Genomic DNA, 11374 nt, shown 5'->3' with positions numbered 1-11374 from the left:
CTTCTAACTCTGTTGGAGCAGGAGCCTCACAGGGGACGGAGATGTTTAGCATGCTTGCGGCGGCACCTCCTCACCACCAAAAGCAGATACTTGGAGAGCGTTTCTTCCCCCTTGTCAAGAAACACAAGGTTTTGTCATGTGGGTTTTGTTCTCAAGAAGATTTTGTATATGCACCTACAAATGTAATGCTGACAAGAATTAAGATTGACAAAGCTAGATTTTGAATGAAATTTTCATCATGATGTATATACACCTACAAATGCAATGCTGAAAATTTTCTGTATCAACAATTTCTCGATCGTATTGTCTGGCGTATGAAGAGAAAATCTTGGGTACTCTTGCAGGGTGTGATAGTTGATATGCAGGGAATATGAAATTGATACACATCTCAAACAGTCATTATATTATACTTGGACATAACAACAATTCGAACTGTCATCACACCCATGCTAAAATACTTCCCTTTACCTCATTTCCTACCAAAAAAAGACTAACAGAAAATCCACAAAAGTAAATACATGTATGAACTTTAATGCAGTATCCTTGGTATCGTTTGAGGTTCATCCATAGTCAAGCACTCAAGCTGATCTCTTTCATTACTGGTGCGGGCATTCCTTTCTGAAGTATCAGATGTCTCCTCAACAGAAGTATCAGTTGGCTACATGCATTCCTTTCTGAATGCCCTCTTTCTTTGTTCCTTTGACTGCTGAAGTTTGAATATTTAATGAATTCATGGATTTGTTTCATACTCCCAACTTTTATGGTTGAAGATACACTGCATTTTACATCCAGTGATTCAGGTACCTGAGAACAAATCTGAGAGGCCAGTAACTGATCTTGTAATACATTGTGGATTTCAAGCACTTCGTTTGTAGGTTCTCGAAGTTCTAAAATAGAGCTAATGATGGCGACCAAATCTATTACAAAATGCTCCTGGTAATGCCCTTTGCATTTGCTAAATAGTTGTTACATTGCTCTCAATCCAGTTCGACTATCTAATACATTCTGATTTCTGGGTTTAAAAACCAAGGCTATGACCATCATTTTTTTTCTTATAAATTTTTTACAAATTTAGCACATGGATGAAGTCAACAGGAAAATCCATACAGAGCCTTGTAATGCCCTTTAACAACTAGCACCGTGGATTGGGTAGAGTTCCTAATTCGTGCACATACACATCAGAGCCAGTTGTTAAATGGAACCTTATGGCCGGTGAACAAAATCTTTATGTCTAGCCGTGGACTTTGACCTTGCAATTGGCTCTCAAAATCTCATAGAAACCTCAAAAGAACAGACTCCTCATCATTTCAAGCCAATCCGAACAAGCATATATAATTTTTTATTAAACCTGTGTCAAGACGATCCTAGCAAATAGATGATGCGTGAAGGGAAGGGAGTTAAAAAAATAAAAAATAAAAAAAATAAGAGAACCCAACTGACCTTCAGAGTTTATGACAGAAGGAGAAGGTTTGCATTGGAGCTTTCCATCCATACCAAATCCAGCAAAGTTCCCAAAATAGGAAATCTCTCCTTTCCATCCTTTCTTCCACTCTGAAAATATCTTACACTTTTCTCACTGTCAAAGATAATATACCAAAACCACCATAACCCAAAAGCCAGTAATTTCCACATGAAGTTTCATACACAAAACTAGCACAAACACAAAAGTAAAAGCCAAATGAGAAACAATTTCAACACAATACGAAAACCTCCCACCTAAAATTCTCACACAAGAACCACCATTTTCATGAGAAATAAAGCAAAAAAGAAGAGCTTTTCAGCTTCTTCATTTAAAAACCCAATAAAAAACCACTCAGCAAAAACTCAGTGCGAAAAAAAATACACTGAAATTCCACCCTAATCAGACCATTTCAGCACCAATTCAAAGATTCAAAATTCCCACCTTTTTTTTCCATACAAAATCTTCTTAAGAACAAAACCCACATGCAGAAACATGAAATCCTGGTTCTTTCCTTTTTCTATCCTTTTGTGATACACTTTTTTTTTCCATACAAAATCTTCTTGAGAACAAAACGTACAAGCAGATATTTTCTATCCTTTTTTTCCCCTGTTCCCTCTTTTATCATGTGCATGTGAGGCTGAAAAAATGTATGCATACCAAATCAATACATATTCTGAAATAGCAGTATTCAAAATCATGATTCATTGAATTACTTATCGTGAATGTATCACTTATAAAGATTTAGCAGTATAATCCTAAAATTCTTATCACCATGGATTGAATGTATCACCTATTGCACCATTAAAGTCAAATATTGGTTCATATTAACATGATATAGCTCTTTTTTTTTTCCACCTTTAAATGTTAAGATAGAGTAATCTATAAATGGAAGAACCTGTAATTCTGAAAAAGAAAAAATAAAATCTAAAATTTTGGAGAGATTGAAGAGGGATAAACACAAACCACAGAAATGAAAGAAGGGAAAAAAAATCAATCCTAATATGAGGGCGCTATTTTTTTTTTTTTGTATATATTACACACACACACACACACACACACACCCCACATGAGCAGTCGAAGCCATGATCTCAGTGTCTACCACTAAGCAACCTCCACATCATTCATCCATTTTGACATCTCATTTTAGGGCATGAACCTCAAATGAAGCAGATCCAAATCTCTGGTTGACCATACAACAAAAAAACAGTGGTGATTAACCATTAAAAACTTCTCATGGGCCATGAAAGTTTTGGATCAAGCTAAAATCTGTATTGTCGCTTCATCTAGGTCTTTCTGACCTTATAAACAAGTGGATGTCAAACAAACATATCGGTGGCCGTTAGGAAGTTTTTTAACTGTGGGTATTCAATCGCTAATATTTACCGTGTAGTCTACCTAAGATTTGGATCTTATTCACTTATAGGATCTCGAAATGGATGGACGGCATAGATGTAAGGCACATATATCAAGGTTGGCCCCAGGATCCACCGAATTCGTCCAATCCAGGGATCCAAGGAAGCCGGATAATATAATTTGGGCCATAGCTTCAGCCATCTGAAACGCTGAAATCACGCACACTAACATAATCCGGAAAGGAAATATCACATCCATCGAATGATTGGTCTTCTCATTTGAATGTGACCATTGCTATCATTTCTTACTAACCATCTATTTATAGATAGAAACAGGAGGTTAAAATTTTACCAAATATTATATTTTTAATTTGTGATCCACCATTATGAGCCTTACTAAATCAATGGTTAGGATTACTAAATCATGTACCCAGTTGGTACAAATAAAAAATAAAAAAATTGAAAATTCAAGCGTAATGCAGACATTTGCAGAGCCAGCATTGTAGAATTTATATCTTTATAACCTCTTTCTTTCCCCTAAAGAACTAAGCAAACAAATGATTTGGGTCATCTGATCAGGTCAATGGATCCCATCCAATGATAAAGAAAACATGCAGTAAGGTGCTTAGCTGGAAATCTATATTAAGTGAGAAACCAGAAATTAGACAAAACCAACTTATACCAGTTTTGTATATAGCTGAATCAGGTCTGATTTGAACTTGAACCTAACCTACATACACATTATTGTTAAAGAACTATGGTATGAAATCTTGTGGCCCCACATGTACAAATTGGCAAGATAGACTATATGGCAAAGTGGAAGATTAAGTTAGGACATTCCAATGCTAAGAGTCTCAGGTTCGTGAACTCCTTACTAGAAAAGAACAATAGATGGAGAAATCAGGAATTAATTGCTGCTTTCAGCTTATTTATGAAGAGAAAATGAATATTCTAAGTTTCTCAGCATTCCTCTACTAATTGAATGGGCATTCAGAAGAAGACGATCTAAAGAACAGGAAAAAAACAAAGATAAAATAAATAGTTAAAAACTTTACCATTTCAATATTGAACCTTGTAGTGGCAACATTGATCTATGGGGCTAAAAATACATCAACCTGCATATAAAAATCTCAAGTTAGTTGGGCCTTTGAGGTCCTCACATGATAGTAGAAGAAGCCGGAAAACTCTTGAAATTAACCATCAAGCATTTTAAAAATTCCACCTAATGTGCATTTAGAGGGACCGAATCACATCTAATGTGCAAGTAGGTGCAAGCTCCTCCAAGGATTCTTCAATCTATAACCGAGGCAAAATAAAATTCATTTGTAATGATGAAACAAGTTGTTGTTTCAGGGTGATATTACCATGGAGGAAAATTCACATCTAATGTGCAAGCAGGTGCAAGCTCCTCCAAGGATTCAACTAGGTTGCTTTTTCAGCTTGTACTTGTGATATTGATTTCCTCCAAGCAGGTCAGATCATTATGAATTTTCAATATTGAAATATGACAATCGGAGTAATTAATCACAAAAGTAGCAAGTAATGGTGAAATTTCAGCAATTAATCTGAAATTCTAGCAAGTTTATTCAATTTCTATGATCAATAGTTGGACCATTTGGGTAAGACTACTAAAGCTAAAATGGACAATCCTGCAAATGAACCTGTTAGAATTCTGCTCCATCATGTCCTAAATGCTTGAATTAATGAGTTGGTAAACCTATCACTAAAGATCAACTTCCCTATGGAAGAAGATACCTAGGAGGGCATGCACAAATAGATCTGAATTCTCTTAAATGAATTGATTGAATTGCAAGTCCTTTGGCACTGTAAATAAGGTCTGGAGAAAAATAGCAAAAAGAAACAAAAAGATCTGAATTTTAAGCATCACCATTACAAACAGATCAGATCTTTTATGTGTAAGATCAGATCTTTATATGTGATAAATCAGATATTTTTTGAGTTGAATCATGCTATATCTAAATCTGATATGAATACAAACGGATCCTGATTTCAAGATTTGAATTTAATCCAATAGATCTCATTGATAATTCAAATTCAACACTTCAAACGCCGTCTCTTCCAGTGTGAAAGCAAATACTAGCAGTCAAGGTACTTCAATCACAAGACATAAGATAATAAAGCAAATACTAACTAAAATATAACACTTGCTTTGAATCTGATGTATACTAGCAGTAGATCAAGAAACAGATGATCTGTTCCATTCATAGAACCATTCCAAACACACATGAAGAAGAGGAAAGAGGATCACTAATCAACAAAGAAAATGAAAAAGAATTCACCCACATCAATCATCAAACACTACCATGAACATCAACACCATAGCTAAAACCTCTGCAAAACCAATTCATAGAATGAAAAAGAAAAAAAAACTAAAAAAAGCATCTACAAATCAAATCAATCAAAGTTCGATCTCATTGGCATATCAACTGATAAAATCAATGCTTGCTTATTAAAAACAATACCTTTGAGAATGATCATATTGTCTTTATTCAGAAGGCAAACTTGAAATGATGAGTTGAACAGAATTGTCTGACTGTTACAATATGTGGGCTATTGCCCATCCAAGTGGCAGGCCACCAGATGAAAAGACCTAATCAATCACCATGCATTTTAGAAATGTATATCATAGGTTCATAACAACATTTCTCAATGAAACTTTATGCAAATAAATATAAAGAGGATGAAAAAAAGGATACTTACAGCAATGAAATGACAAATGACAGACTCAACAGTAGGTTGTCACCTTGTTACTACCAACATAGCTAACAAATCATGTTACTACCTCTACTCAGCTTTACAAATCATGTTTCACCAATAATCAAGGCTTAAAAAAGGAATTTGAAACAGGAATTCTCATCAATTTAGCAAAATCTTGTAAATTGTTTGTCAATCTACCTTTTGGGGTTTTTGAACCATCTTGAGAGGAGGAGTCCTTATCCCAAGTGGTGATGTCTCATCGCCAGCTTCATTCTTTATTTTATATTCTTCTTTTCTTAATAAAATATTATCACCTTTGAATATGGTCCCTTCATGGCCATCTTTTTTAGCCCACAGTTTTGGAACACGTTGAGATGGTGCATATTCTACAACAGTCATATATTGGGAACCTGACCAAAGAATCAAACCTTGTTATATTTTTTTAAAAACAAGATAGAAACAATTAAAGAATTTATAAAATCTTAAAAACATAAAATACAATTTGACAAAATGATATGACAAGGTAAAAAGGATGGCCAAATGAGACATTAATTGAGAGATAACAAGGTCCTCATGATTTAGGACATGAATGGTGTCCCAACGAACCCATTTTGTTGAAATGGAGATGGTTCATCGATCTAGACCATTCAAGCATGACGAGAATGCACAAAATAATCATATCAACAGCAAAACTAGATCATGAGAAGTAGTTTCCCTATATCTTCCACAGAATGCACATCTCACCTCTCAACAACATTAGTTTTATTCAAGATCTTCAAAAAAGGTAACAGCATAGAGCAGGTTTAGACTAGTTTACATAAGCAGTTTCCTAATTCCTAAAGAGATTTTAAAAGCAAAATTAGTTTTATTGCCTCGCATTGAAGATCCTACAATTCCTCTGCTCTAGACCAAGGTGATGTTTCAAGATTTACAAGCAAAGCAGCAAGTTAATACTATAAACTACCTGCCTAAGATAATTCAATGCTTGTCTTTGGAAACATCTTTCTCAGGGACCTGAGATTCCAACCTTGGGTTTCATCTTCTCTGCAACCCTATTAAAAAAAAATATTTAAAAAGAACAATCACAATGCAATGATGAGTTCTTAAGAGATGTTTATGGTGAAATGATTAAGTAATTGATCACAACCACAAGTTCATGCGCAGCATTTGAGAGCCACACAAATACCAAAAATGAAAAATCTATCATCAGAATAAATTGTATAATCACTTCATGACATCAACCATGACCAACAGACTTGAGATCATGTCGAACCAAAATCCCTGAAAATTGTTCCATGGCTGGGCAACAAACAAGTATGACAAAAATCATCACCAAGAGTTCAAATCTTCACGGATATGAGAAATTTCACTTTTGGGATTTTGCAAAACATGAACCGTAGGGATGCCACAAATCTCCCAAAAAACTATACATGAGTTGTACAGGTCAAAAATCAGGAATTGGATTTTCTTTTTGAATTTTTTTTTTCTTATCGAAGAAAACATCATCTTACCAAAAAAAATCATGATGATTCCTCTTAAATCATCCTCCACTAGGTGATATGGTTCTTTTCATTCTTGGAGACCACTGGCCGTATAGTGTGCATTAGCAATCTTATCGCATCTCATGTGTTTTCCCATTCACTTCAATGAACCAATTGTAACACTAGTGATTAAAAGCAAAATGAGAGGCTCCTATTTCCAAATCCAAGATTCTTTTCTTTAGTAAATATCAACAATAGAATATATTTAAACATATATGGGGAGTGCTAATGTCCCAACCTTTATGGGGATGTTAGCAATATCCCCAAAGCTCTTGAATGACATGTGGAATAGCCAAACATGGATCAGGATTGCAAAAGCAAACCAATACTACAATAACATCAACTTAGTTTTGTAAAATGGTGTTGTACATATACTAAATAATAAAATTGAAGGCATAAGAATGTATCAAATATCCTTTCAAATGCCATAAAACATCATTAGCCGTTGAAGACTAAACTCAAAACATGAAACAAGTAAGATGTGTTATACAAACAAAACCACATGACTGAGCATCTATAATCACAATAAATCTTCATAACCATCGCCACCATAAAAAGCACATCTACGTCAATAACAACTGAACTAAATCCTTCAATCTCTATAACAACTACAAATTACAGAAAAAGAAGAAGAAGAAGAAGAAGAAGAAGAAGAAGATCAAGAAATAACAAAAAAGACCCATTGAAAATAATGTATCCAACAATCTTAAAACTACATGATAACAAATCAAATTTCAGCATAACAGGAACTGATTATCACAAACTCTTCTCAGACAAAACTACCTCAACAACGACATAAATTTGAATCTTTAAAGAAATTTCTACTCAATAAAAACACAAATGATGCATGCAATCCACCATAGAGTAGGAGGAACAACAGAATTCACAAATAGAATCAGTTCAATATATTGTATTTAATAATCTCAAAACTAGCAAAACAACTTAGTATCCTCTAAAGTTATCAATGAAAAGAAATACCTAGTAGCTCGAGAGAGGGAGAGGGAGAGCCGGCGGAGGCAGCGCTGCTAAAGAGCCGGTGCTGTTGAAGGAGGTGTGAGGGCGCGGGAGCTCGAGAGAAGGTGAGGGAGAGGGAGAGGGAGAGTGCTGACGGAGGGAATGGAGATAGAGAGGAGATTGGGAACGAGAGAGAGGGATGAAGATGAGAGGACGGGTTAGGGTATGGAGTGAGAGAGAGAAATGGGGTGACATTTGGGCGCGCGCTCAATTTTGGGCGTAGGGCTGTGGACGGTCCTCTCAGGGGCTCCGTGGGGCCCACCATGATGTATTTGCATTATCAATTCTGTCCATTAATTTTAATAAATTATTTTAGCTCATCATCCCAAACATAATGTAGATTAAAGGCCTAACTGGACCACACCACAGGAAGCACATACGATTTAATCTCCATGTTTCCTACTGTGTGGTCCACTTTAGCCTTCGATCTAGTTGATTTTTAGTTTTATGCTTTATAATAATATTTCAAAATAGATGGACGAATTAGATAGAAATCATATAATTTTTTAGGCCGTATAGAGCCCCTTACACCACTGTTGATTGTTAACGGTGTGGCACTTTTTCAGCTACAGATTAAAACCATAGTAACTATAGATACGGTTTATATCCGTAGCAAAAAAGTAACTTAGTCTGAATCCTTTACCCCTTTTTTGGTAGTGAAGGTAAGAACTTTGATACTCCTATGAGTACAACTTTAAAACTCTTAAAAGATTCTACGGGTAAAAATATGGATCCGAAATTATATGGGAGTACAATTGGTAGTTTACTATATGTAACTGCTAGTAGACCCGATATCGTTCTAAGTGTTGGTATTTGTGCTATATATCAGTCTGATCTTAAAGAGTCGCACTTGACTGCTATCAAGCGGATTATGCGATATGTCGCAAGTACTTTTAATCTTGGTCTCTAGTATCCACATGAGACTAGTGTTCAATTAGCTGGGTACTCAGATGCTGACTGGGCTGGTAATCTTGATGATAGAAAATCAACCAGTGGTGGTTTCTTTTATATTGGAAACTGTTTAGTTTCTTGGTTTAGCAAGAAACAAAGTTCTATATCACTTTCAACAGCTGAAGCTAAATATATCGCAGCTAGTAATGCGTGTACATAGCTTATTTGGATGAAACGTATGCTAAGTGATTATGGAATTAAACAGGATTCTATGTTATTATATTGTGATAATTCCAGTGCCATAAATATTTCAAAAAATCCAATTTAACATTCTCGTACTAAGCACATTGACATTAGATTTCATTATATTTGAGAATTAGTAGAAGAAAAGGTTATATCTTTGGAATATATCCCTACCAAGAATCAACGTGCTGACATTTTCACTAAACCGCTCGACAAAAGTAGATTTAACAAAATGAAATTTGATATTGGCATGTGCATTTTAAAATGAGTATTTATACCTATTTGTATCATATTGTATATAATTGCTTGATTAGATTTCAATTTTTGTATATAATGCTAGAAATCAGATTTTTTGGCCGGTACTCGACTAGTCGTGAGTATACACGACCAGTCGTGTTATGACCGGTCGTGTACATACACGACCAATCGTGAATCGTGTGAATCACTTAAAATTAGGAAAAATGCTTCATCTTCTTCATTTCCTCTTCACTCTCCAACAAGGTGACACACGACTAGTCGAACCCTTCCTTCAAAATCTTCAATGTTAGTGCTCCATTTACTTTTTTTTTATAGATTTATGTCTAGATTACTTCTATTTTACTCTTGAAGTTATCTATTTCAAATTTCGTTGAGATTTGGGCTATTTCTTATGTAAAATCTGATTTGAGAAAACCCTCTTCTCAAATCTTTACAACTCTTTATTTTCTTGAAATCCTTGTTGTAAATGGCATTTAGAGAGAGAAAGACAACATCCCGTGGTCCATCTTCTTCTTCCAGATCAGTCCCTATCACTAAGCGTCATTTTTGGGCTCCCGAGGACAATCCATCTTATGTTCGGGACATCAGATTGCGTAACATTATTGTTGAACATCCAATTGATATTAATCATGTTGCTCATTTTGATATCCTTCCTATGCTCTAAGCTATAGGTTGGGATAACTTATTTCATTGGGGTGGGCCAGCATACAGGTCTATTGTCCAGTTCATGTTCGCATGTATAAGTGATTTTTCATTGAAAAAATTATCTTTTAAGATAGCCACAAGAGAAGGACCATTTGACGTTGATCGTCATTTGATTTCAACTCTTATGAAAATTCCTGTGAATGATGAGGGCATTCCTACACACAACTTATCTGAAAAACCCTCAGTAACTGAAAAACGTATGCTCACTAGAGATTTATGCAATATAGATGTTCAATTAATACATAAAGGGAATGTGCTTCCCTCAAAGTATCTGTTACCCAAATACAAGTTCTTCACAAAATCTTTGTGTCTAACTTGTATCCTTGATCGGGTAATAAATCTGAATTGACTTCCTTCATGGTTCGTGTTCTTCATGCTGTTGCCAGCGGTGCTGATGTCTGTCCACCATCCTTGATTTGTCACTCCATTATTCAGTTTCGACTCCATTTAGGTCACAGTGACATTCCTTTTGGTTATTTGATGACTGTGTTGGCTACACATATGTTAGTCGATATGCCGGAGGGAGAGGCCCCAATCCATCATCTGATATTTAACAATTTCAATATCAATAAGATGAACCTTGATTTCCTTCCTGGTCAAGGTGCTGGTGTTGGCAATGCTGAAGCTGAACATGAGGAAGAAGCTAGTGATCTTCCTCCTGATGATATTAACATGGATGATATTTTTGATGAATTTGAATCTGATTCTGCAACTGATCCAGATTATGAGCCTTCTGAGTTTGATGCATGTCTGCATGTATTGGAAGATAAGGTTGAGAATATGAATGTTAAGATGGAAAACCTATCTGTTGCCCATGATTTACAATTCAAGTATATGCGCAAATATCTTAGGCGCTTGAACAAGGGCATGCATCAACTTGATCCTTCCATCCCTGCTCCTTCATCTGGTTTAGATTAGTTCTTCTAAGTTTACTAGTCTGTTATAACTTTATTACTCTTGCGCTAGCTTAACTGGTTTTGAGATTGTAGCTATCTTTGACTTAGCTTAGTTTATGAATTATGTGGTTTGTTTATGTTGGTTACTCATATCTTATCTTGTTACCTCTCATATATCTCTTTACTTATTTCTCCTCAGTCATCTGTTCTGTGCTTCCTTTGTCCTCTTGTGACAAAAAGGGGGAGAATGGATATGGATGTATGTGTCCAATGATTATGTTATGAGGAAGGAGT

The 11374-nt window shown here is 35.4% G+C and overlaps 1 long non-coding RNA gene across 1 annotated transcript; it reads right to left on the bottom strand.

Moving 5' to 3' along the window:
• Window positions 1-5799: 5799 nt before the first annotated feature.
• On the bottom strand, window positions 5800-6613 carry LOC131228890 (uncharacterized). The gene is made up of 3 exons (XR_009163100.1): window positions 6497-6613; window positions 6277-6368; window positions 5800-5942 (listed from the first exon to the last, which is right to left on the bottom strand). It is a non-coding gene; the product is annotated as an uncharacterized LOC131228890 (long non-coding RNA).
• Window positions 6614-11374: the final 4761 nt, after the last annotated feature.

This window comes from Magnolia sinica, chromosome 2, assembly GCF_029962835.1.
Source record: "Magnolia sinica isolate HGM2019 chromosome 2, MsV1, whole genome shotgun sequence".
Classification (NCBI taxonomy): Eukaryota; Viridiplantae; Streptophyta; class Magnoliopsida; order Magnoliales; family Magnoliaceae; genus Magnolia; species Magnolia sinica.
Note: the sequence above shows the minus strand (reverse complement) of the source record. Positions and strands in the feature narration are given on the sequence as shown.